The following is a 25,765-nucleotide window of genomic DNA, read 5'->3' on the forward strand; positions in this document are numbered from 1 at the left end:
TGTGTGTTCTAAAGAATGCAGAATGCCCAAAAACGGATGTAAAAAATCAGTAAATGGCAGTTAACTATGAAGGGACACAACCTTTCATTTTGGTGGGAAAATCGGTTGACTAAAAGTCATACCGTTTGGCAGGAAAATCAGTTAAAAGGCAACTTTTCGATATAAAGTATCAGCCAGGGCGCTGCCCCTTGGACCCCGCAAGGGGGCGCGGCCCCCTTGACCCCTGCAATTTTGGCGACACTTACTAGCCAACTCTTACTAACGTGCACTCCACACTCTCTGAACCCGCTGTTAAGTATAACCAGCTACCATTTGCATTCAAGTAAATCCCAATTAACTAAGATGAATGTTATATGACACTAATATCACCTACAACATTTGCATTTTCTCATATTAGCACGGTGCTCGCGAAATACAATGGTAAATATTATTTTCGTTCAACAACATGCTCATTCAACAAGGTTTTATCTTGTGTAATATATTAAAAATTACCAGTGCACCAACATTTGTTGTTTAAGAAAAATTTAACTAATGTGTAGTGTTAATTTTGAAAGTAGTTTATTTCTCCAATTCCGTACATCAAATGCAAAATGGTTGTAATAACTTAGGTACTGTCCTTTAAATGAGGTGGGTAAAAGATTTTTTTTTTTTTTTTTTTACGGCGAAAAATTGACTTGTATTAATATGGAAAGATATGTGTTGCTCAAAATTAAGAGATTTTAGAGTATTTATTGTTGTTCATTGGTTTTCTTTACTAACAGTTTATTCAGTTAGCAAAATGAATTATAATGTACAGTAACATAACACCAAACTGACTTCATTTTAATTATATGCAGTAATGCAGACATACAACCATGGGTGTGTTTGGCGCGTAGCTTATTGGAGCTTATGGAAGCTTATGGGAGCTTGAGCTTATGATTTTAATAAGCTACAAGTCATAAGATTCGTTTGGTAGACAAAAAAAGTAGAGTTTATGAAAATCATAAACTCTGAAAAAATAAGCTACTTGTAGTAGCTTATGAAAAAAGTAGAGCTTATGAACTGAAAAATAAACTCCAGCTAGTTTACCAAACATTTATAAAAAATAATAAGCTCCAGCTATCAGCTTCAAAAATAAGCTCATGCTCTTGCTCATAAGCTCCAGTTCCAGCTATAAGTTCCAGCTCTAGCTACTTTCGTCCAAACACACCTCATATGGAGGGCATAACTGGAAAGTAACAACAAAAATATGTGTATCTATCAAAAATATGTTTGGAAATATCACCTCCCAATTTAGTATTGAAAGGGTTGATGTACTGTAGACTCCTAAAACTAGAAAGTTAACATGATTAAAGAAAGACCACGTGAAAACCTAATTACAGTAGCAGCTAAATGATAAATTAAGGGGTAATATTTGACAAGTCTAGATGCATTTTCATGCACTAAGAACTAATCAACCCTAATTCCCAAAATAATATAAAATCACAATGAATTAAACCTATTTCCTTAATCAGTCTCATTTATCTGACAAGCGAACATATTCCAGCTATTCCACCTGTTCAAATCATTCATTCATTCGTAAATTTAAAATCACATGAAAAAAGATCAAAATCAATGTCCAAAATTAGTCAAACTACAGCAAATCATTACAATAATTGAACAAATTACCCCATTGTTGGAGTCTGAGCCAATCCAGAGGCGATTGTACATGGAAGTGGGTGGGGTCTTATGACCCACTACTTTGAATTTTTTTTTTATACAATGTACTCTTCAAATTGTGTAGGACACCACTATATTTTTGAAACTTATGGTTTTTTGGAGGTAAACAACCACTAAATTACCCTTAAAACATAATTAACTTTGAAATTTTTTTTAGGACCCCATTGAATTATCATCCTAGAATCGCCACTGAGCCAATCCATTACTGAGGTGAAGCAATCCGTACAACGAATTAACAAAATGTTTTTAACAGAATTGACTGTTTTATTTTATTCATATTTTATAAAATTTGAAACCTTATGTAATATGTAATGTAAATGTAAATGTAACAAGATATATATATATATATATATATATATATATATATATATATATATATATATATATATATATATATATATATATAGTGTCAGATGGGCCAGTGCGCTCATGTGATTCTGATAATGGGTCTTTATTTGAACATGGGCTTGATAGGGAGAAGGTGTGCAATGTCTTTGGGCCTAGTGTGGATGATACACTTGATGGGGATTCGACAATGTCTAGGCCCATTACCAATCAACTTAACAAATTTTGCGTACATTAGGAAAAAAAAAAAAAAAACATTTCAATAATACATGTATTTCAATATGGATGTTGTAAACAAACATAAAGTTATTATGCTTCTTATAATGAGTAATGGTAGGATATACTCTATATGGTTGCATGCACAGAATTGAAATTATGCACAAGTTTTTTAGTTGGCTATGTCTTATAAACAAATGATCTTATGCTTATCGAATAATATTCTTTTTATAAGTGTATTTTCATCAGTGGCGATTTCAGGATTAAAAGTCAATGGGGTCCCGATATTTTTTTCCAGTACTAATTATATTTGCATGCTGTTTTAGTGGTAGTTTACCTTCAATAACCTACAAATTAGAATAATATGGGTCCGAGTAGTTAAATTTAGTGATGTCTTGTACAATTTAAAAGAAAAACTATAAATTTGAAAAATATATGAGGTCATGCAGTTAATTTTAGTGGTGTCCTATACAATTTATAGGGTTTTTCTAATAAAAATTTTTGAACTAGTGGTGTCCCGTGACCTCACGAGTATACATGTAAAGTCGCCACTGATTTTCATCAACTTTGAACATCAAATAATATACAATCGAGTGAAAGATATTTTGATACATTTAATGAGTCTTGTAGTCTTTGACGAGGAGTTTACAATGAACAAGAAGTGGCACGTAAGTGCAAAGTTTCTGGTTATGTTAAGTTCCCACACCTACTCGTGTGGAAGGGGTGTGCAGATAATGTTGAACTATAATATTTAAGAAAAGGTACTTACCCGCACGACTTGCGGACAAGATACAACTCTAAAGTTATAAGCACGTGCGTGGCCAGTATGCCTTCATATCGGTTTTGATTTAGGTCATTAAACTCTTAAATGATTTTAATTATCAGTTTTCTGTATCAATATCGTAACTATTGTTTGCTAGTTAAATACAATTTCATTACACGATTCATAATAATGCTAACTTATAAGAGCTTTTTGTAAAGAGAATTATAGATCCGTGGTATATGGAAAAATAAGTTTTGGAAAAGTAAAGTACATATGTAGCTTTTTAATTTGAGCTAAGACCTAAGAGCTTATGAAAAGGTTATATTATATGTTTACTCGCGCTATCCTTATATCTTACTCCGTACTTTTTTGTCTTTATATGTCATTTAATTCTTTAAATCACTTGGTTTATCAAACATAATATTTTTTTTTTTTTTTTTTGAAAGGCAACAAAACTTTTATTGGTTAAAACACAATGATACAATAATGTCTCAATTACAAAACTTCGCAACCAAACTCAAAATCTACGAGTGTCTAAGATGTCAAGATGTCATCTAACAACAATGAAGTAATAATTACAAAACATAACTCGAAAGATTGTGTAGCCAATCATGCCATTCCATATTCTTTTCCTTGCATGTCTTCTCAATCCATTCGAAACATTTGACTTGAATCTCACTAACCGCAACCGGAACGTTCCAACATTTGTCTTGAAGACTTTGTTGTTTCGGTTCTTTAAAATTAGATAAGAAGTCGTCCAAATTGCCCCTTGCCAAATAGACTTGCCTAGACCCGAGAAGTTTTGACCCGTGTCCCCATTTAGAAGAGTATGAATGTCACAACTTGGAATTGGTCCCAACTTCCACCACTCGAAAATTTTAACCCAAATATCCTTCGCAATCTACACGAAACTAAGGAATGGTCTAAACTTTCAATATCATCGTCACAAAGTGGGCAACGTATCGAATTTAGATCAATTCTTCTCTTGTCTAGTTCCGGCAAAATTGAAAGTCTACCTTTCCTTGCTCTCCATACAAATAATTCCACCTTTTTAGGAATTAAACTATTATGTAGGGTACCTAGCGCAGCGTTGTTCCCTTGAAGCAATATGGAGTAAATTATTTCGGTTAGGTGTTTGGTTGTGAACCGCCCATTTGGACCAGGAACCCAAGCCCATGAATCGGGAGAATCAGGCCGAAGCATGGCCTGTTGCATCAGTCCAATAAGGTCTTGTAGTTCATCACGTGTTCTGCCCCCCACTTCGCGAATCCATTGCCATCGCCCAACCCAATTTTCCCCGTCCCATACGACCATACGACTCTGTCTCGAACCATGACTTCCGCATCAGCTACAACCCGAAAGAGTCTTTTGTACCTGTTTTTCAATGACATACCACCAAGCCACACATCGTTCCAAAAGGAAGTAGAAGCCCCGTCACCAATATGCTTGATAAAGGAGCTTCTAAATCCAACCCCAAGAGACTCAATGTGGTTTCCTGTTTTCACAATGTTAGACCATACCGAGTTGTATGAAAAAGACGAAATAAATGTATCCACATCAAGACTACCCGAATGCCCATAAATGCTAGAGATGACTTTGACCCACAAAGAGTTAGTTTCGGTTTAAACCTCCACCACCATTTGCCGATCAAAGCCAAATTTTTACTTTTCAAAGAACCAATATTTAACCCTCCTTTCTCGAAAGGAAGAAGGGTTTCTTCCCATTCCAACTCTCAAGTTTGTTCATTTAAACTCCAACATTTACTGCAAAATTTTAGCTTTAACTTCATCTATAAATTTTTAGCTTCAAACCTTCAGCTACTTGTTCTGTGAAACACATCATTTGATTAAAAATTTTACGTTCGTGTCATATACATTAACTTTGAGATGTATCATATCTTCCTTTTTAAGTTTGAATTTGAACTTGTGTAAGTTAGTCTATTTATCATTTTTCACATTAAATGAAACAATTTTAATTTTGTGTTTAACGTCTTTGAAAAGCTACTAATTGATTTTTATGCTTAATTTATCAACCACCAATATGATATAATTCTTCATATATATTTTTTTTGAACGACGAATTTGTATCAGCGGATCATTTATTTCAACGACCCTTATCATTTGCACCCACACACGCTAGAAGGAAACCCCTACCCGGGTTGCTTGGCAACTAATCGCGGGTTATTTCATAGATTAGAAGTGTAATAATCAATAAATTAGTATCTCAAACGTAAATTCAAACACTCATATACGATTACTTGGCTATAATCTATAATTAAAAATTAAATTAAATAAATATATAATCTAATAACCGTCATGTTGGTGGCTAAAATAGTTGAATAGTTGAATAAATATCAATCGATCGATAATACATACAAATATCAAAGAAAAAGAATGCTAACTTATTTATTGTCCTCGCCACCGTCTTGGCTGACGGCAACCTACCACCGCATTATTTTCAAACATACGGGAAAGTAAATCAACCAAGTTTGCCCCTTTCATACCATATCGCCCATTTTCATGCCTCCTATTAGGACCAAATGACTTATTACTCTTTTGACTAAATTATTATTAATACTTTTTTATTGAACAAAAAGTATTATTTGTCGGTCAAAGTAGGATAAGAAATGCTTATTTCTTCCATCTCTAAAAAAACAAATTTTGTCAACAAAAAGTTACTCCTAAAATTGGGGTTAACAATCGACGCACTAACTACGAAAATAAATACAAACTGATGTGTAAAGGTGCGGCAGATATATTACTTGACTGGTTTGCTCGTTTGAATGTACAGAGAGAAAGTATCTCATTAACGATTTATATTTATATACAAGTAAATATTAACCTTTTATAGATTGTTATTATGGGTTTAATGTATAATGTATGTATGATAATTAATCATTATTCCTATTAAAAATAATAATATTTGGAGTAATATGATTTAACATTGGTAAATGATGCCGTTTTGACGTCAAATATGATTCATCGGTAGGAAATTCGTTTTGTGTAGGGTTAATTAAATAGATTTAAATTATATTATATAATGAACGATAACACAAAAAATATATCTTGTCAAGCGTATTGACTTTCTTATGGATGTTTATGCGGGTAAGGCTATACTTAAGCTGAAACTTCTCATTAATGTTGGGGCGTGAAATCTTCTCCGATGAATTCCATGTTCATTAGTGAGAGAAAGTATTAGTCAACGGTGATCGTACTTTCATAAAAGCGTTGTTGGCCGGTGGTTTGTATTCATTTCTTCCTCTTGAACCTCAAATGAAAAAGGTATTATCGTCTGAAGAATTTCGATAACAGTGGCATGAGCAATCATTTGCGGACTTATCTTTTCTGAACCGAATACCCACCTCTGTCATATCTAGTTTGTTTGTGTTATAAGAAGACTTTTATGATACCAATGGATCTAAAGAACTCATACCCACTATGGGGTTCATCTACTTCTTGCGAGCAACTTTAAGGATCTAATTACAAAGAAAAAGATGAACCTCTCAAAATAGTTCACAACTAATAAAATGAATGAGAAGTGAGTTATGTAAATATTCAAGACCTTCCAAGTAACCTATTAGAATTTAACTCGTACACTTTTGAAATGGGAATTAATATTTCCAAACTTGTTTTTTATAAATTCACACAAATTCACTAAAATAACTTTAATGATGTGTTATATAAATTTTTCATTTCAAATTATTGAAGAGTATAACTGGAAAGTTACAACAAATATGTGTGAATCTATCAAAAATATGTATGGACCCTTTTGAAATATACTCGTACAAGCTTTAAAACTTGTGATTTATTTTCTTCCTCCTATTTGTATTTATGTTGTCTCTGGTATATTTTATTTTTATTGAATTTGAAATAGGTTGGATGTTTGTCAATTTTACTCTCGTACTACATATGATAGATTTTAATATTATTTTTTAACGGAGTAATAGTTATATTTTTTACGGAGTAATACTTATGTATTATTCAAAAGTTGAAAGTATTCCATCGATATCGAAACTGCAACTTACAGTATTATTTTTGGTTTGTCGTAAAAAATTGTCTACTACTCTATACAAAACAACTATATCGATTTGATTGTCAAACCAAAGTTGTTAACTGTTTTATTCAACTCATAACTTTACACGAAACATTCAACAACTACTATTTGATGTATAATATAGTCAACAAACACCATTTTCCACGCTAATACAAACATTTCAAGAAAGTTTCAAACCATTGCGATTGACTTGTCAAGATATGAATTGTACAAATCACCGGAAAAAATATATGTGAATTAAGAAAACAACGACATGAAATATGAGACAACAGAATAATATTATGGCAATTTAATATCATGTTCTAATACTGATGTGTAGTGTACAAGTCTGAAATTGCATCTGAAAGTTGAATCAAGAAAGTTAAAACCACATTCAAACCGACCACTGAACAAATTACGCAGACACGACTCCAGAAAAACCGTTAATTAACTAACCCAACTAATTGAACACCTTTTACAGACACTAGAATAAAACTCTATAACTTATCATTAAACTTAAATAGCCAAAATTTAGACCTTTTATCATCAACGAGCTTGACGTACGTATGTATTAAAAGTAAAAAACTTTCATACACGTAAATAAAATAAAAATATGAATAAAGTAGATAAAATCTGTATTATACAATATCCCTAAAAATAATGCCATAAGACCAAATTTAACTATGTCTAACTGATATTTTCAGATTAATATTTGATAGATTCATCAAAACCATGAAATGAGTAAAACAGTTGTAGCACATGGTATACATAATTGTACTTAGCGGTGAATTTATCAAAAATAAAATTGCAAATGTTGTACCCATTAATTATATTATAGGCATAAAGATAGTGATTATCAAATCTCAATAAATTGATGCATTTTTTGTGCAGTTTTTTCATATGAAATGTAAATGTAACAATTTACACTTGATAAATAATTTATCATAAATCATTCTATAATTAGTCAATTCTGCTACAATAAATAAATGAATCAATGACCAAATGCACATAATTTAGTGCATCAATCCCGTATAATTTACATCTCAAACTCAAAAAAGAAAGCTAAAAAAATAAAATAAACAGTATCCTAGTTCCAAATCAGGAAAACGAACAAACTAATAAATCAATATAACTTGATAAAACTCACTTTCTAATATGTAAACGTATATATACGCAATCATTATCTACCATGCTTAATTATTCATGCCGTTAGTTCTTTTGCTAGGTCCAGAAGCCGGAACACGTGTTCCTTTCGGTAACGAGCTCATGAACAAACTCTTATATTTTCCAGGATGATTCGATCTTTTCGGCAACGATGACTCATCAACGACATTGTGTGACGCTACGAAATTATTAGTTGTCAACGGTCTTGCAATTGCAAACGAGTATTGCGAAACGAGGATGATGGAGACGAGGATGGTAATGAAGACGAACCGGAAATTTATGGATGACATCATCGGAGAATTTGGGAGGTTTTTGTTGATGGAAGGATTATGGTGCAAGTTGTTAGAAAGTGAAAATAGGAAAAGTATAGTGATGGGGTGGGGAATATATATAGAAAATGGTAAAGGGTTGAAGGGGTAAAGAGTTGAAAAAGTCAAAATTATGTAAAAGTCAATGATGACAGGTGTCAAGGGGGATATATACGCGTATTTACATGCAATTCCTTCCTGTTTGTTTGGGGCTTACGTTTCGAAGGTATTGCAAGGCAAAAGCGGTAGCGTGTGTACGGGAGGTGTTGTATAACTGGAGAATTAATTAATTGTAATAGTAAAAATAAAAAATAAACTAATAAATAATACCGAGTTTTTTTAGACAACTGTTAGGATCACTAGATGGACTTAACCACCCATGCGTTCATCTCCTACATAATTATACCCGCCATACCCGCCAAAACTTACTCAATTATATTTTAACACATAATCACAGTACTCCTAACTCACACTAAAACGAACCGCACCAATACTCCACACCAAAAATTAATACATCATAGTCATCAAAAAAGTGCAAAAAACAACCAACGCCATCAAGCAGCACACTCTGCGACTGCAAATGGTCTTATAAAAACTCATTAATATTTTGGTGACTTGAGATCATTAGGAGTCGACACCGTTTTTTGCCGTTAAAGGAATCCAACGCCGGGGACGGTGGTACCATCGACTCCGTCCCGGCGTTAAACCGCCGTCGAGGTCCGGCGTTTTTGATCGGGGTTCGGTGGGCGACGTTGATAATTGCTTCCTTTTTTTTTTTCTTTTGTTATTTGATGATGTTGCTGCTGTAATTTTTTTTGCTTTTGCAGGTAGAGATGAAGTGAAGAAGACGATGGGATACGGAGTAGATAATTAGGTTTAAAGTTGGGCCAAAAAATAGGCCAAAACAGTTGGGTTCTAAACGTATATTTATATTTTGGGCTAAATTTTCTTTAAATATTTATAATTATAATTATAAACATTGCTAATAAAAGTATTATTTATTTTTATAGTTTATAATTTATATTATATTAAATAAACAATAGATAAAAGTATATAAAAATAAGTTAAATAATAATTTAATAATAAATTATATTTTTTTAGTTAAATAAATTAAATAATAAATAAAAGTATAAAAATAAATTAAATAATTGATTTAATACTGAAATTTAAAACTGAACAATTTTCCCTGTTTTGACCTAAGTGTTAAATTTCAATGTTAAGTTTAACACTGAGATTTAACACCGAGCCAGTGTCACGACTCCTGGTACCCTGAGAGTTATATCCTGTTGATACGTATGGTTGACCATAACTATATTGTAAAAGTTAAACTTTAACTGAGTTATAATCTTATAGGAATACATATATTGACAAAATTAAACCCTCCTACTTTATAAATAGAGTTTTAAATCATCTTATTTAATTATCTATAGTAAATGCAAATACTCATATATACGTAATATAATAAAAACAATTTTCACTTCATGTCACAAGCTAGGGCATTCCACTTGAGGCCCCCTACCAAGTATAGTAAAGCCATATATATATATATATATATATATATATATATATATATATATATATATATATATATATATATATATATATATATATATATATATATATATATATATATATATATATATATATATATTATATTATATATATTATATATGTTACGTTATTTAAATATCTGTCAATATGTAAAGAAATTGAATGATTTTCAATCACGTGGGGCTAGTCTATTCTCTAAGACCATACACCAGTGGCGAAACTACGATTTCTTTCACCGGGGGCAACAAAAAAAATTTAACCGTAGCAATTTTTTTGGACAAAATTTGAAGATTTTGGGACAAAAGTTGGATATTTTGGGGCAAAATTTGAAAATTTTGGAGCAAAAGTTGAAGAATTTGGGGCAAATTTTGAAGGTTTTGGGGCAAAATATGTAGGTTTGAGGGCAAAAAATAAAATCCACCGGGGGCAAAGTCGAAAATCCCAAAATTTTTACACTGAAAAAACAAATCCACCGGGGGCGGCCCCCCCTTGTGTAGTGACCCGAACTTTTCCATGTTTATATATATTAATTGAGATTGATATTTACATGATTAAATGTTTCCAACATGTTAAGCAATCAAACTTGTTAAGACTTGTTAAGACTTGATTAATTGAAATAGGTTTCATATAGACAATTGACCACCCAAGTTGGCCGGCGATTCACGAACGTTAAAACTTGTAAAAACGACATGACGATATATATATGGATATACATATGGTTAACATGAGATTATTATAAGTAAGTATCTCCATAAGTATATTAACAATGAGTTATATACATATAAACAAGACTACTAACTTAAGGATTTCGAAACGAGACATATATGTAACGATTATCGTTGTAACGACAGTTAAATGTATATATATCATATTAAGATATATTAATATATCATAATATCATGATAATATAATAATTTAACATCTCATTAGATATAATAAACAATGGGTTAACAACATTAATTGAGATCGTTAACTTAAAGGTTTCAAAACAACACTTACATGTAACGACTAACGATGACTTAACGACTCAGTTAAAATGTATATACATGTAGTGTATTTAGATGTATTAAAATACTTTTGGAAGACTTCAAAACATATATCAAAACACTCATACTTAACGAAAATGGTTACAGTTACTTTCCCATTCTTTTCTTTCATCAAGAATTCTAGTCGTATTTTTACCCGTATTATACACAGCTTCAAAACGTACTTACTATGGGTATATACCAATAGGAACTAGCATGGGATTCCACTCTTGATTATGTCATGTATGACTAATCAATTTTAACTTCTACCATGAGCTAGTCAACTAACTAGAACTCCTTTTAACCCCACTCACCACTCATCAATTACCACTCATCATTCACTCCATTTCACTTCCAATTCTCTTTCTAATTCTCTCTCAACACACCCACACTATTATGAACGTATTTTTCCAGTAGTTAATCATCATCTTCATCAAAAAATCACTTCAAGAATCAAGCTATAATCATCATAGGAAGAACACTTCAAGAACACTTCAAAAATCCCTTCAAGTTTACTAATTTACTTCCAAGCTTTCTAATCCATTCCAAGTAATCATCTAAGATCAAGAAACCTTTGTTATATACAGTAGGTTATCTTTCTTATTCAAGGTAATATTCATATTCAAACTTTGATTCAATTTCTATAACTATAAACTATCTTAATTCGAGTAAAAATCTTACTTGAACTTGTTTTTGTGTCATGATCCTACTTCAAGAACTTTCAAGCCATCCAAGATCCTTTGAAGCTAGATCATTTCTTATCACTTCCAGTAGGTTTACCTACTAAACTTGAGGTAGTAATGATGTTCATAACATCATTTGATTCATATATATAAAACTATCTTATTCGAAGGTTTAAACTCGTAATCACTAGAACATAGTTTAGTTAATTCTAAACTTGTTAGCAAACAAAAGTTAATCCTTCTAACTTGACTTTTAAAATTAACTAAACACATGTTCTATATCTATATGATATGCTAACTTAATGATTTAAAACCTGGAAACACGAAAAACACCGTAAAACCGGATTTACGCCGTCGTAGCAACACCGAGGGCTGTTTTGGGTTAGTTAATTAAAAACTATGATAAACTTTGATTTAAAAGTTGTTATTCTGAGAAAATAATTTTTATTATGAACATGAAACTATATCCAAAAATTATGGTTAAACTCAAAGTGGAAGTATGTTTTCTAAAATGGTCATCTAGACGTCGTTCTTTCGACTGAAATGACTACCTTTACAAAAACGACTTGTAACTTATTTTTTCCGACTATAAACCTATACATTTTCTGTTTAGATTCATAAAATAGAGTTCAATATGAAACCATAGCAATTTGATTCACTCAAAACGGATTTAAAATGAAGAAGTTATGGGTAAAACAAGATTGGATAATTTTTCTCATTTTAGCTACGTGAAAATTGGTAACAAATCTATTCCAACCATAACTTAATCAACTTGTATTGTATATTATGTAATCTTGAGATATCATAGACACGTATACAATGTTTCGACCTATCATGTCGACACATCTATATATATTTCGGAACAACCATAGACACTCTATATGTGAATGTTGGAGTTAGCTATACAGGGTTGAGGTTGATTCCAAAATATATATAGTTTGAGTTGTGATCAATACTGAGATACGTATACACTGGGTCGTGGATTGATTCAAGATAATATTTATTGATTTATTTCTGTACATCTAACTGTGGACAACTAGTTGTAGGTTACTAACGAGGACAGCTGACTTAATAAACTTAAAACATCAAAATATATTAAAAGTGTTATAAATGTATTTTGAACATACTTTGATATATATGTATATATTGTTATAGGTTCGTGAATCAACCAGTGGCCAAGTCTTACTTCCCGACGAAGTAAAAATCTGTGAAAGTGAGTTATAGTCCCACTTTTAAAATCTAATATTTTTGGGATGAGAATACATGCAGGTTTTATAAATGATTTACAAAATAGACACAAGTACGTGAAACTACATTCTATGGTTGAATTATCGAAATCGAATATGCCCATTTTTATTAAGTCTGGTAATCTAAGAATTAGGGAACAAACCCCATCCAAAGATAGATCTATTGGGCCTAACAAACCCCATCCAAAGTACCGGATGCTTTAGTACTTCGAAATTTATATCATATCCGAAGGGTGTCCCGAAATGATGGGGATATTCTTATATATGCATCTTGTTAATGTCGGTTACCAGGTGTTCACCATATGAATGATTTTTATCTCTATGTATGGGATGTGTATTGAAATATGAAATCTTGTGGTCTATTATTATGATTTGATATATATAGGTTAAACCTATAACTCACCAACATTTTTGTTGACGTTTTAAGCATGTTTATTCTCAGGTGATTATTAAGAGCTTCCGCTGTCGCATACTTAAATAAGGACGAGATTTGGAGTCCATGCTTGTATGATATTATGTAAAAACTGCATTCAAGAAACTTATTTTGTTGTAACATATTTGTATTGTAAACCATTATTTAATGGTCGTGTGTAAACAGGATATTTTAGATTATCATTATTTGATAATCTACGTAAAGCTTTTTAAACCTTTATTGATGAAATAAAGGTTATGGTTTGTTTTAAAATGAATGCAGTCTTTGAAAAACGTCTCATATAGAGGTCAAAACCTCGCAACGAAATCAATTAATATGGAACGTTTTTAATCAATAAGAACGGGACATTTCAGTTGGTATCAGAGCGTTGGTCTTAGAGAACCAGAAAATTTGCATTAGTGTGTCTTATCGAGTTTGTTAGGATGCATTAGTGAGTCTGGACTTCGACCGTGTTTTCTTTAAAAATGATTGCTTAACATTTTTGTTGGAAACTATATATTTTTAACATATGAATATTATGTGATATATTAATCTCTTAACGTGTTTGATATTATGTGATAGATGTCTACCTCTAGAACAAGTCCCATTGACTCACCTAATAATAATGAAGAGTCAAATGTAAATTGGAATGATTCGTGGACTGATTCACAAGTTCCCGAAGAGGAACCGGAAGAAGAGTCGGAACCGGAAGAAGAAATAGAACTGGTGGGGGAAATAATAAAACGGTTAAGTAAAAGAGAATCCTCAACCAACCGACCAAAGTTAATTATGGTCAATGGTGTTTCCGCCAAGGAAGCAAAATATTGGGAGGATTACCAATTCTCCGATGAATCGGATTCCGACGAGAATTCCGATGATGTTATAGAAATTACCCCAACTGAATTTAAAAAGGCAAAAGAAAATAATAAGGGAAAGGGCATAAAAATAGAGAAATCTAATTCCAAGCCCGATGAACTTTATATGTATCGTCAACCCCCGAAGTCCTTAAGTTGTAACAATGACCCGGGAACCTCTAAACCACCAGGTTTTTCTAAACCAATGTGGATAACGACGGCTCGTATTAGGGGAACATCATATATCCCTAGAAACTTGGCAAAACGAACCAAAACCGAAGAAGAAGAAACAAGCGAGTCGGAATAAGATAGCTGTATTCGTGTGGTGTAATATATGTAATATAGTGTGCTTATGCTTTATGATATATGTAAAAATTACTTGTATTAATAAGTATTTTTTTTTATGAATCTAACTCTTGTCTATTTTACAATATAAAAACACAAAATGGATAGACAACCCAATATTTTAAGAGACCTACCCGGAGACATGATTGATGAAATCTTGTCTAGAGTCGGTCAGAATTCTTCGGCACAACTATTTAAGGCGAGATCAGTTTGTAAGACATTCGAAGAACGTTCCAAGAATGCCTTGGTTTATAAAAGGCTTTCGTTCGAAAGATGGGGGATATCACATTGGGAAATCCATAAGTTACGATGTGTTTACTTTGACGCATATATTGCGGGGAACCCAAATGCTATTTTACGCAATGGGTTAAGAAATTATTTTGACTCAATATATCCGAATATTGGACTTCGTGATTTAGAAAAAGCGGCTAACATGCAACATAAAGAAGCATGTTATGCTTACGGGTTAGTAATGTTCGCTTCTCACCAAAGTGAGAACAAGAACATCGGCCTACAACTATTAAACAAAACGTTCCCACAAGTGACGGAGTCGGTAATTGGGGTAAGAAATGAGGTTTTTAGATTGTTGCGGGACTGTTGGACATTACGTAACCCTCGTCCCTTTGACGACATTACAACACGCTGTCTTATCAACGGCCATAACGGTTATGTTCCACAAGACCAAGGATGGGAAGTAGTCCTAGTAAAACCAGAATGCATGACTTGTTTCTGGACGTATGAATTACGTATCTTTATTGCCTTTGCTGAACGACTTGTGTATTAGCTAGAATTATCTTCACAACTATCTTGTATCAAAGTTATTGTGTGCTATATTTCATGCTTTATGTAAAATAAGCGGTATTGTAAGTTTGTAAAATATTGTATAAAAGTTTGAACGCGAAATATTATTATAATCAGTTTTTCATATAGAATTGTAGTAGTTGAATTGTATATTAGCTACTAAGTATGAACTTAACGGGTAGGTGCTACCCGAATTTAAATTTATAAAACGCTAATATGAAGAAAAAGCTTTTATAAATGAGTTCATATTATGCTACGAAATACTATTAACTACTCTTAATATTCTGTATGATTAACTTGTTCCATTTAACTATTTTGAAGGAAATGGCACCGACTACTCGACACACCGTGAATATGAATGAAGAGGAATTCCGTACTTTTCTAGCTTCAAACATAGCCGCAGTATAGGCTGCGCTACATACCAACAATAACCTTGGATGTAGCAGTACAGGAAATCGTGTAGGATGCACCTACAAAGAATTCACTGCCTGCAAACCTTTGGAATTTGATGGAACCGAAGGACCGATCGGATTGAAACGGTGGACCGAGAAGGTTGAATCGGTGTTTGCCATAAGTAAGTGTACTGAAGAGGACAAAGTGAAGTACGCTACGCATACCTTCACAGGTTCTGCGTTAACATGGTGGAATACCTATCTAGAGCAAGTGGGACAAGATGATGCGTACGCACTACCGTGGTCAGCATTCAAGCACTTGATGAACGAGAAGTACCGTCCCAGAACCGAGGTCAATAAGCTCAAGACAGAACTTAGAGGGTTACGAACCCAAGGATTTGATATTACCACGTACGAAAGACGATTCACAGAATTGTGCCTATTGTGTCCGGGAGCATTCGAAGATGAGGAAGAGAAGATCGACGCGTTTGTGAAAGGATTACCGGAAAGAATCCAAGAAGATATAAGTTCACACGAGCCCGCCTCCATACAACAGGCATGTAGAATGGCTCACAAACTAGTGAACCAGATTGAAGAAAGAATTAAAGAACAGACTGCTGAAGAGGCCAATGTGAAGCAAGTCAAAAGAAAGTGGGAGGAAAACGGTGATAAGAATCACCAATACAACAACAACAGCAATTACAACAATAATCGCAACAATTATTCCAACAATCGCAACATCAATCGCAACTACAACAAACGGCCCAACAACAACAACAACAACAACAACAACAACAACAACAACAACTACAACAATCATCCCAACAACAATAATAACCGCAACAACAACAACAATCAGAAGCAGCTATGCCAAAGGTGTGAAAAGTATCACTCGGGGTTCTGCACCAAATTTTGCAACAAGTGTAAAAGAAATGGTCATAGCGCGGCGAAGTGTGAGGTCTACGGACCAGGGGTTAATAGAACGAAAGGAACAAATGGTGTTGGAATGAGTAATGGTGGAGCAAGTAGTGTCGGAGCAAGTTATGCCAATGTAGTTTGTTATAAATGTGGAAAACCGGGCCACATTATTAGAAATTGCCCGAACCAGGAGAACACGAATGGACAAGGCCGCGGAAGAGTTTTCAATATTAATGCGGCAGAGGCACAGGAAGACCCGGAGCTTGTTACAGGTACGTTTCTTATTGACAATAAATCTGCTTACGTTTTATTTGATTCGGGTGCAGATAGAAGCTATATGAGTAGAGATTTTTGTGCTAAATTAAGTTGTCCATTGACGCCTTTGGATAGTAAATTTTTACTCGAATTAGCAAATGGTAAATTAATTTCAGCAGATAATATATGTTGGAATCGAGAAATTAAACTGGTTAGCGAAACATTTAAGATTGATTTGATACCAGTAGAGTTAGGGAGTTTTGATGTGATAATCGGTATGGACTGGTTGAAAGAAGTGAAAGCAGAGATCGTTTGTTACAAAAAATGCAATTCGTATTATACGAGAAAAAGGAAAACCCTTAATGGTGTACGGAGAAAAGGGCAACACGAAGCTACATCTTATTAGTAATTTGAAGGCACAAAAACTAATAAGAAAAGGTTGCTATGCTGTTCTAGCACACGTCGAGAAAGTACAAACTGAAGAAAAGAGCATCAATGATGTTCCCATTGTAAAAGAATTTCCCGATGTATTTCCGAAAGAATTACCGGGATTACCCCCACATCGATCCGTTGAATTTCAAATAGATCTTGTACCAGGAGCTGCACCAATAGCTCGTGCTCCTTACAGACTCGCACCCAGCGAGATGAAAGAACTGCAAAGCCAATTACAAGAACTTTTAGAGCGTGGTTTCATTCGACCAAGCACATCACCGTGGGGAGCTCCTGTTTTGTTTGTCAAGAAGAAAGATGGTACATTCAGGTTGTGTATCGACTACCGAGAGTTGAACAAACTTACCATCAAGAACCGCTACCCACTACCAAGAATCGACGACTTATTTGATCAACTACAAGGCTCGTCTGTTTATTCAAAGATTGACTTACGTTCCGGGTATCATCAAATGCGGGTGAAAGAAGATGATATTCCAAAGACTGCTTTCAGAACACGTTACGGTCATTACGAGTTTATGGTCATGCCGTTTGGTTTAACTAATGCACCAGCTGTGTTCATGGACCTTATGAACCGAGTGTGTGGACCATACCTTGACAAGTTTGTCATTGTTTTCATTGATGACATACTTATTTACTCAAAGAATGACCAAGAACACGGTGAACATTTGAGAAAGGTGTTAGAAGTATTGAGGAAGGAAGAATTGTACGCTAAGTTTTCAAAGTGTGCATTTTGGTTGGAAGAAGTTCAGTTCCTCGGTCACATAGTGAACAAAGAAGGTATTAAGGTGGATCCGGCAAAGATAGAAACTGTTGAAAAGTGGGAAACCCCGAAAACTCCAAAACACATACGCCAGTTTTTAGGACTAGCTGGTTACTACAGAAGGTTCATCCAAGACTTTTCCAGAATAACAAAACCCTTGACTGCATTAACGCATAAAGGGAAGAAATTTGAATGGAATGATGAACAAGAGAAAGCGTTTCAGTTATTGAAGAAAAAGCTAACTACGGCACCTATATTATCATTGCCTGAAGGGAATGATGATTTTGTGATTTATTGTGATGCATCAAAGCAAGGTCTCGGTTGTGTATTAATGCAACGAACGAAGGTGATTGCTTATGCGTCTAGACAATTGAAGATTCACGAACAAAATTATACGACGCATGATTTGGAATTAGGCGCGGTTGTTTTTGCATTAAAGACTTGGAGGCACTACTTATATGGGGTCAAAAGTATTATATATACCGACCACAAAAGTCTTCAACACATATTTAATCAGAAACAACTAAATATGAGGCAGCGTAGGTGGATTGAATTATTGAATGATTACGACTTTGAGATTCGTTACCACCCGGGGAAGGCAAATGTGGTAGCCGATGCCTTGAGCAGGAAGGACAGAGAACCCATTCGAGTAAAATCTATGAATATAATGATTCATAATAACCTTACTACTCAAATAAAGGAGGCGCAACAAGGAGTTTTAAAAGAAGGAAATATAAAGGATGAAATACCCACAGGATCGGAGCAGCATCTTAATATTCGGGAAGACGGAACTCGGTATAGGGCTGAAAGGATTTGGGTGCCAAAATTTGGAGGTATGAGAGAAATGGTACTTAGAGAAGCTCATAAAACCAGATACTCAATACATCCTGGAACGGGGAAGATGTACAAGGATCTCAAGAAACATTTTTGGTGGCCGGGTATGAAAGCCGATGTTGCTAAATACGTAGGAGAATATTTGACGTGTTCTAAGGTCAAAGCTGAGCATCAGAAACCATCAGGTCTACTTCAACAACCCGAAATCCCAGAATGGAAATGGGAAAACATTACCATGGATTTCATCACTAAATTGCCAAGGACTGCAAGTGGTTTTGATACTATTTGGGTAATAGTTGATCGTCTCACCAAATCAGCACACTTCCTGCCAATAAGAGAAGATGACAAGATGGAGAAGTTAGCACGACTGTATTTGAAGGAAGTCGTCTCCAGACATGGAATACCAATCTCTATTATCTCTGATAGGGATGGCAGATTTATTTCAAGATTCTGGCAGACATTACAGCAAGCATTAGGAACTCGTCTAGACATGAGTACTGCCTATCATCCACAAACTGATGGGCAGAGCGAAAGGACGATACAAACGCTTGAAGACATGCTACGAGCATGTGTTATTGATTTCGGAAACAGTTGGGATCGACATCTACCGTTAGCAGAATTTTCCTACAACAACAGCTACCATTCAAGCATTGAGATGGCGCCGTTTGAAGCACTTTATGGTAGAAAGTGCAGGTCTCCGATTTGTTGGAGTGAAGTGGGGGATAGACAGATTACGGGTCCGGAGATTATACAAGAAACTACCGAGAAGATCATCCAAATTCAACAACGGTTGAAAACCGCCCAAAGTCGACAAAAGAGCTACGCTGACATTAAAAGAAAAGATATAGAATTTGAAATTGGAGAGATGGTCATGCTTAAAGTTGCACCTTGGAAAGGCGTTGTTCGATTTGGTAAACGAGGGAAATTAAATCCAAGGTATATTGGACCATTCAAGATTATTGATCGTGTCGGACCAGTAGCTTACCGACTAGAGTTACCTCAACAACTCGCGGCTGTACATAACACTTTCCACGTCTCGAATTTAAAGAAATGTTTTGCTAAAGAAGATCTCACTATCCGTTAGATGAAATCCAAATCAACGAAAAACTCCAATTCATCGAAGAACCCGTCGAAATAATGGATCGTGAGGTTAAAAGACTTAAGCAAAACAAGATACCCATTGTTAAGGTTCGATGGAATGCTCGTAGAGGACCCGAGTTCACCTGGGAGCGTGAAGATCGTGAAGATTAGATGAAGAAGAAATACCCGCATCTATTTCCAGAAGATTCGTCAACACCTTCAACATCTTAAAATTTCGGGACGAAATTTATTTAACGGGTAGGTACTGTAGTGACCCGAACTTTTCCATGTTTATATATATTAATTGAGATTGATATTTACATGATTAAATGTTTCCAACATGTTAAGCAATCAAACTTGTTAAGACTTGATTAATTGAAATAGGTTTCATATAGACAATTGACCACCCAAGTTGGGCGGCGATTCACGAACGTTAAAACTTGTAAAAACGACATGACGATATATATATGGATATACATATGGTTAACATGAGATTATTATAAGTAAGTATCTCCATAAGTATATTAACAATGAGTTATATACATATAAACAAGACTACTAACTTAAGGATTTCGAAACGAGACATATATGTAACGATTATCGTTGTAACGACAGTTAAATGTATATATATCATATTAAGATATATTAATATATCATAATATCATGATAATATAATAATTTAACATCTCATTAGATATAATAAACAATGGGTTAACAACATTAATTGAGATCGTTAACTTAAAGGTTTCAAAACAACACTTACATGTAACGACTAACGATGACTTAACGACTCAGTTAAAATGTATATACATGTAGTGTATTTAGATGTATTAAAATACTTTTGGAAGACTTCAAAACATATATCAAAACACTCATACTTAACGAAAATGGTTACAGTTACTTTCCCATTCTTTTCTTTCATCAAGAATTCTAGTCGTATTTTTACCCGTATTATACACAGTTTCAAAACGTACTTACTATAGGTATATACCAATAGGAACTAGCATGGGATTCCACTCTTGATTATGTCATGTATGACTAATCAATTTTAACTTCTACCATGAGCTAGTCAACTAACTAGAACTCCTTTTAACCCCACTCACCACTCATCAATTACCACTCATCATTCACTCCATTTCACTTCCAATTCTCTTTCTAATTCTCTCTCAACACACCCACACTATTATGAACGTATTTTTCCAGTAGTTAATCATCATCTTCATCAAAAATCACTTCAAGAATCAAGCTATAATCATCATAATAAGAACACTTCAAGAACACTTCAAAAATCCCTTCAAGTTTACTAATTTACTTCCAAGCTTTCTAATCCATTCCAAGTAATCATTTAAGATCAAGAAACCTTTGTTATATACAGTAGGTTATCTTTCTTATTCAAGGTAATATTCATATTCAAACTTTGATTCAATTTCTATAACTATAAACTATCTTAATTCGAGTAAAAATCTTACTTGAACTTGTTTTTGTGTCATGATCCTACTTCAAGAACTTTCAAGCCATCCAAGATCCTTTGAAGCTAGATCATTTCTTATCACTTCCAGTAGGTTTAACTACTAAACTTGAGGTAGTAATGATGTTCATAACATCATTTGATTCATATATATAAAACTATCTTATTCGAAGGTTTAAACTCGTAATCACTAGAACATAGTTTAGTTAATTCTAAACTTGTTCGCAAACAAAAGTTAATCCTTCTAACTTGACTTTTAAAATTAACTAAACACATGTTCTATATCTATATGATATGCTAACTTAATGATTTAAAACCTGGAAACACGAAAAACACCGTAAAACCGGATTTACGCCGTCGTAGCAACACCGAGGGCTGTTTCGGGTTAGTTAATTAAAAACTATGATAAACTTTGATTTAAAAGTTGTTATTCTGAGAAAATAATTTTTATTATGAACATGAAACTATATCCAAAAATTATGGTTAAACTCAAAGTGAAAGTATGTTTTCTAAAATGGTCATCTAGACGTCGTTCTTTCGACTGAAATGACTACCTTTACAAAAACGACTTGTAACTTATTTTTTCCGACTATAAACCTATACATTTTCTGTTTAGATTCATAAAATAGAGTTCAATATGAAACCATAGCAATTTGATTCACTCAAAACGGATTTAAAATGAAGAAGTTATGGGTAAAACAAGATTGGATAATTTTTCTCATTTTAGCTACGTGAAAATTGGTAACAAATCTATTCCAACCATAACTTAATCAACTTGTATTGTATATTATGTAATCTTGAGATACCATAGACACGTATACAATGTTTCGACCTATCATGTCGACACATCTATATATATTTCGGAACAACCATAGACACTCTATATGTGAATGTTGGAGTTAGCTATACAGGGTTGAGGTTGATTCCAAAATATATATAGTTTGAGTTGTGATCAATACTGAGATACGTATACACTGGGTCGTGGATTGATTCAAGATAATATTTATCGATTTATTTCTGTACATCTAACTGTGGACAACTAGTTGTAGGTTACTAACGAGGACAGCTGACTTAATAAACTTAAAACATCAAAATATATTAAAAGTGTTATAAATGTATTTTGAACATACTTTGATATATATGTATATATTGTTATAGGTTCGTGAATCAACCAGTGGCCAAGTCTTACTTCCCGACGAAGTAAAAATCTATGAAAGTGAGTTATAGTCCCACTTTTAAAATCTAATATTTTTGGGATGAGAATACATGAAGGTTTTATAAATGATTTACAAAATAGACACAAGTACGTGAAACTACATTCTATGGTTGAATTATCGAAATCGAATATGCCCCTTTTTATTAAGTCTGGTAATCTAAGAATTAGGGAACAGACACCCTAATTGACGCGAATCCTAAAGATAGATCTATTGGGCCTAACAAACCCCATCCAAAGTACCGGATGCTTTAGTACTTCGAAATTTATATCATATCCGAAGGGTGTCCCAGAATGATGGGGATATTCTTATATATGCATCTTGTTAATGTCGGTTACCAGGTGTTCACCATATGAATGATTTTTATCTCTATGTATGGGATGTGTATTGAAATATGAAATCTTGTGGTCTATTATTATGATTTGATATATATAGGTTAAACCTATAACTCACCAACATTTTTGTTGACGTTTTAAGCATGTTTATTCTCAGGTGATTATTAAGAGCTTCCGCTGTCGCATACTTAAATAAGGACGAGATTTGGAGTCCATGCTTGTATGATATTATGTAAAAACTGCATTCAAGAAACTTATTTTGTTGTAACATATTTGTATTGTAAACCATTATTTAATGGTCGTGTGTAAACAGGATATTTTAGATTATCATTATTTGATAATCTACGTAAAGCTTTTTAAACCTTTATTGATGAAATAAAGGTTATGGTTTGTTTTAAAATGAATGCAGTCTTTGAAAAACGTCTCATATAGAGGTCAAAACCTCGCAACGAAATCAATTAATATGGAACGTTTTTAATCAATAAGAACGGGACATTTCACCTTGCCCCTTAACACTTTCGCCCCTGCCATACACAATATTAATAAATTGTATTCATTGATCGAATTCACTTCCTTACAGAATGAGCTAAGACCACTCCCTATGGTTAGTTACACGCTTATTACCCGTAGTTATCCGTAATGAACCATAGGCACGGCTTAGTTACCCGCACTCACCATGGATTTAATGGAAGAGTTTGTAAGGATATTAGGACCCAAAACAACGCAAGTAATTCAACAAGATCACTCACCAATAGTAATTCTACAAGATTACTAACCCACTTAATGAACGAAAGATTATAAATGCAAGAAATGTAAATCGACACAAGAGATAACATGGTTATATGCAATCGTTGTGATTACTTTAGTCCACGGACCAACTAGAGAATGTATTTACTGAATATTTGTGGTGTGTTTACAATGAGTTACAAGAGGGTCTATTTATAGAATGGTTTAAAGAGTAAGCTAAAAACAATTTCTTGAAGCTTCATGTGAGTTTCCTGACAGCTTCATGGAGGCTACATGTGAGTTTCCTGACAGCTTCGTGGAAGCTACATGTGAGTTTTCTAACAACTTCGTGGAAGCTAGTGAGTTTCCTAACAACTTCGTGGAAGCTTCGTGTGAGTTTCCTGAAATCTTCCCTCTAATTGTTTAAAGTTCTCCATATCTCCAACAATCTCCCACTTGGAGACTTTGAACAAACCCAACCTTCGTCAACCCAAAATATCAATGATCTAACCAAGAACGTTAAACCACCATTATACCGCCAAACTCCATTTGGGACACGCACACTCAACACATACTTCGGATGAGCAGACTTTCGATACAAGGTCTTCAACACTACTTGTTAGAATTGAAACATTAACTCTCTAATTCTCTAGTTGGGGTCTTCTCTCATCAATTCATTAGAAGATCAATTGAGGTAATGCAAAACCTCAATTTCTCTGTCGTAACAACCTTAGTAAACATATCAGCAGGATTCTTCGTACCAAGGATTTTCTCCAATAATAAAGTACCATCATTTATATGTTGTCGAATAAAATGATACCTTATCTTGATGTGTTTCGTACGACTATGAAACACCGGATTCTTCCCAAGATGTATTGCACTTTGATTATCACAATACAAGACGCAATAGTCTTGTCTTTTACCCAACTCACCTAAGAAGTTCTTCAACCAAACAAGCTCTTTAGAAGCTTCTGCAATAGCCATATATTCGGCCTCGGTAGTTGACAAAGCAACACTCTTTTGTAGTCGAGACATCCAACTAACCGCCGTCTTCCCTATTGTGAAAACATAACCCGTAGTGCTTTTCCCCGAATCATCACATTCACCCAAATCAGCATCCGCATAACCCCTACGTATGAGATTGTTTTTGGAGAAACACAATCCCATATTAGAAGTACCTTTCAAATAACGAAGCAACCATTTGACCGCTTCCCAATGCTCTTTCCCCGGATTAGACATATAACGACTTACAACTCCCACTGCTTGAGCAATATTGGGTCTTGTACAAACCATGGCATACATAATACTACCCACGGCCGATGCATATGGAACCTTTTCCATCTCTATTTTGTCTTCTTCCATTTTAGGTGATTGAATTTTCGATAGCTTTATCGTGTTACTCAAAGGCATAGAACGAGCCTTTGAATTTTCCATGTTAAACCTCTCTACAACATTCTCAATATATTTGGATTGAGACAAGTATAGAGTACCCTTCACACGATCACGCACAATACTCATGCCAAGTATTTGCCTAGCACCACCAAGATCTTTCATCTCGAATTCACGGGAAAGTAATCCCTTCAACTTGTTAATTTCGGACATGTTGGAACCTGCAAGTAACATGTCATCAATATACAACAATAAGATTATATAAGAAGACTTGAGTTTCTTCAAGTAGCAACAGTGATCCGCTTCACATCTTAAGAAACCAATCTTCTTCATAAAATCATCAAACTTCAAGTACCATTGTCGAGGTGCTTGCTTCAATCCATACAAACTTTTCTTTAGCTTACAAACCCACTTCTCTTTACCCTTTACCTCAAAGTCCTCGGGATACCTCATGTAGATCTCTTCAACAAGATCACCATGCAAGAATTCGGTCTTCACAT

The sequence above is a fragment of the Rutidosis leptorrhynchoides genome, chromosome 9, assembly GCF_046630445.1.
Source record: "Rutidosis leptorrhynchoides isolate AG116_Rl617_1_P2 chromosome 9, CSIRO_AGI_Rlap_v1, whole genome shotgun sequence".
Taxonomy (NCBI): domain Eukaryota; kingdom Viridiplantae; phylum Streptophyta; class Magnoliopsida; order Asterales; family Asteraceae; genus Rutidosis; species Rutidosis leptorrhynchoides.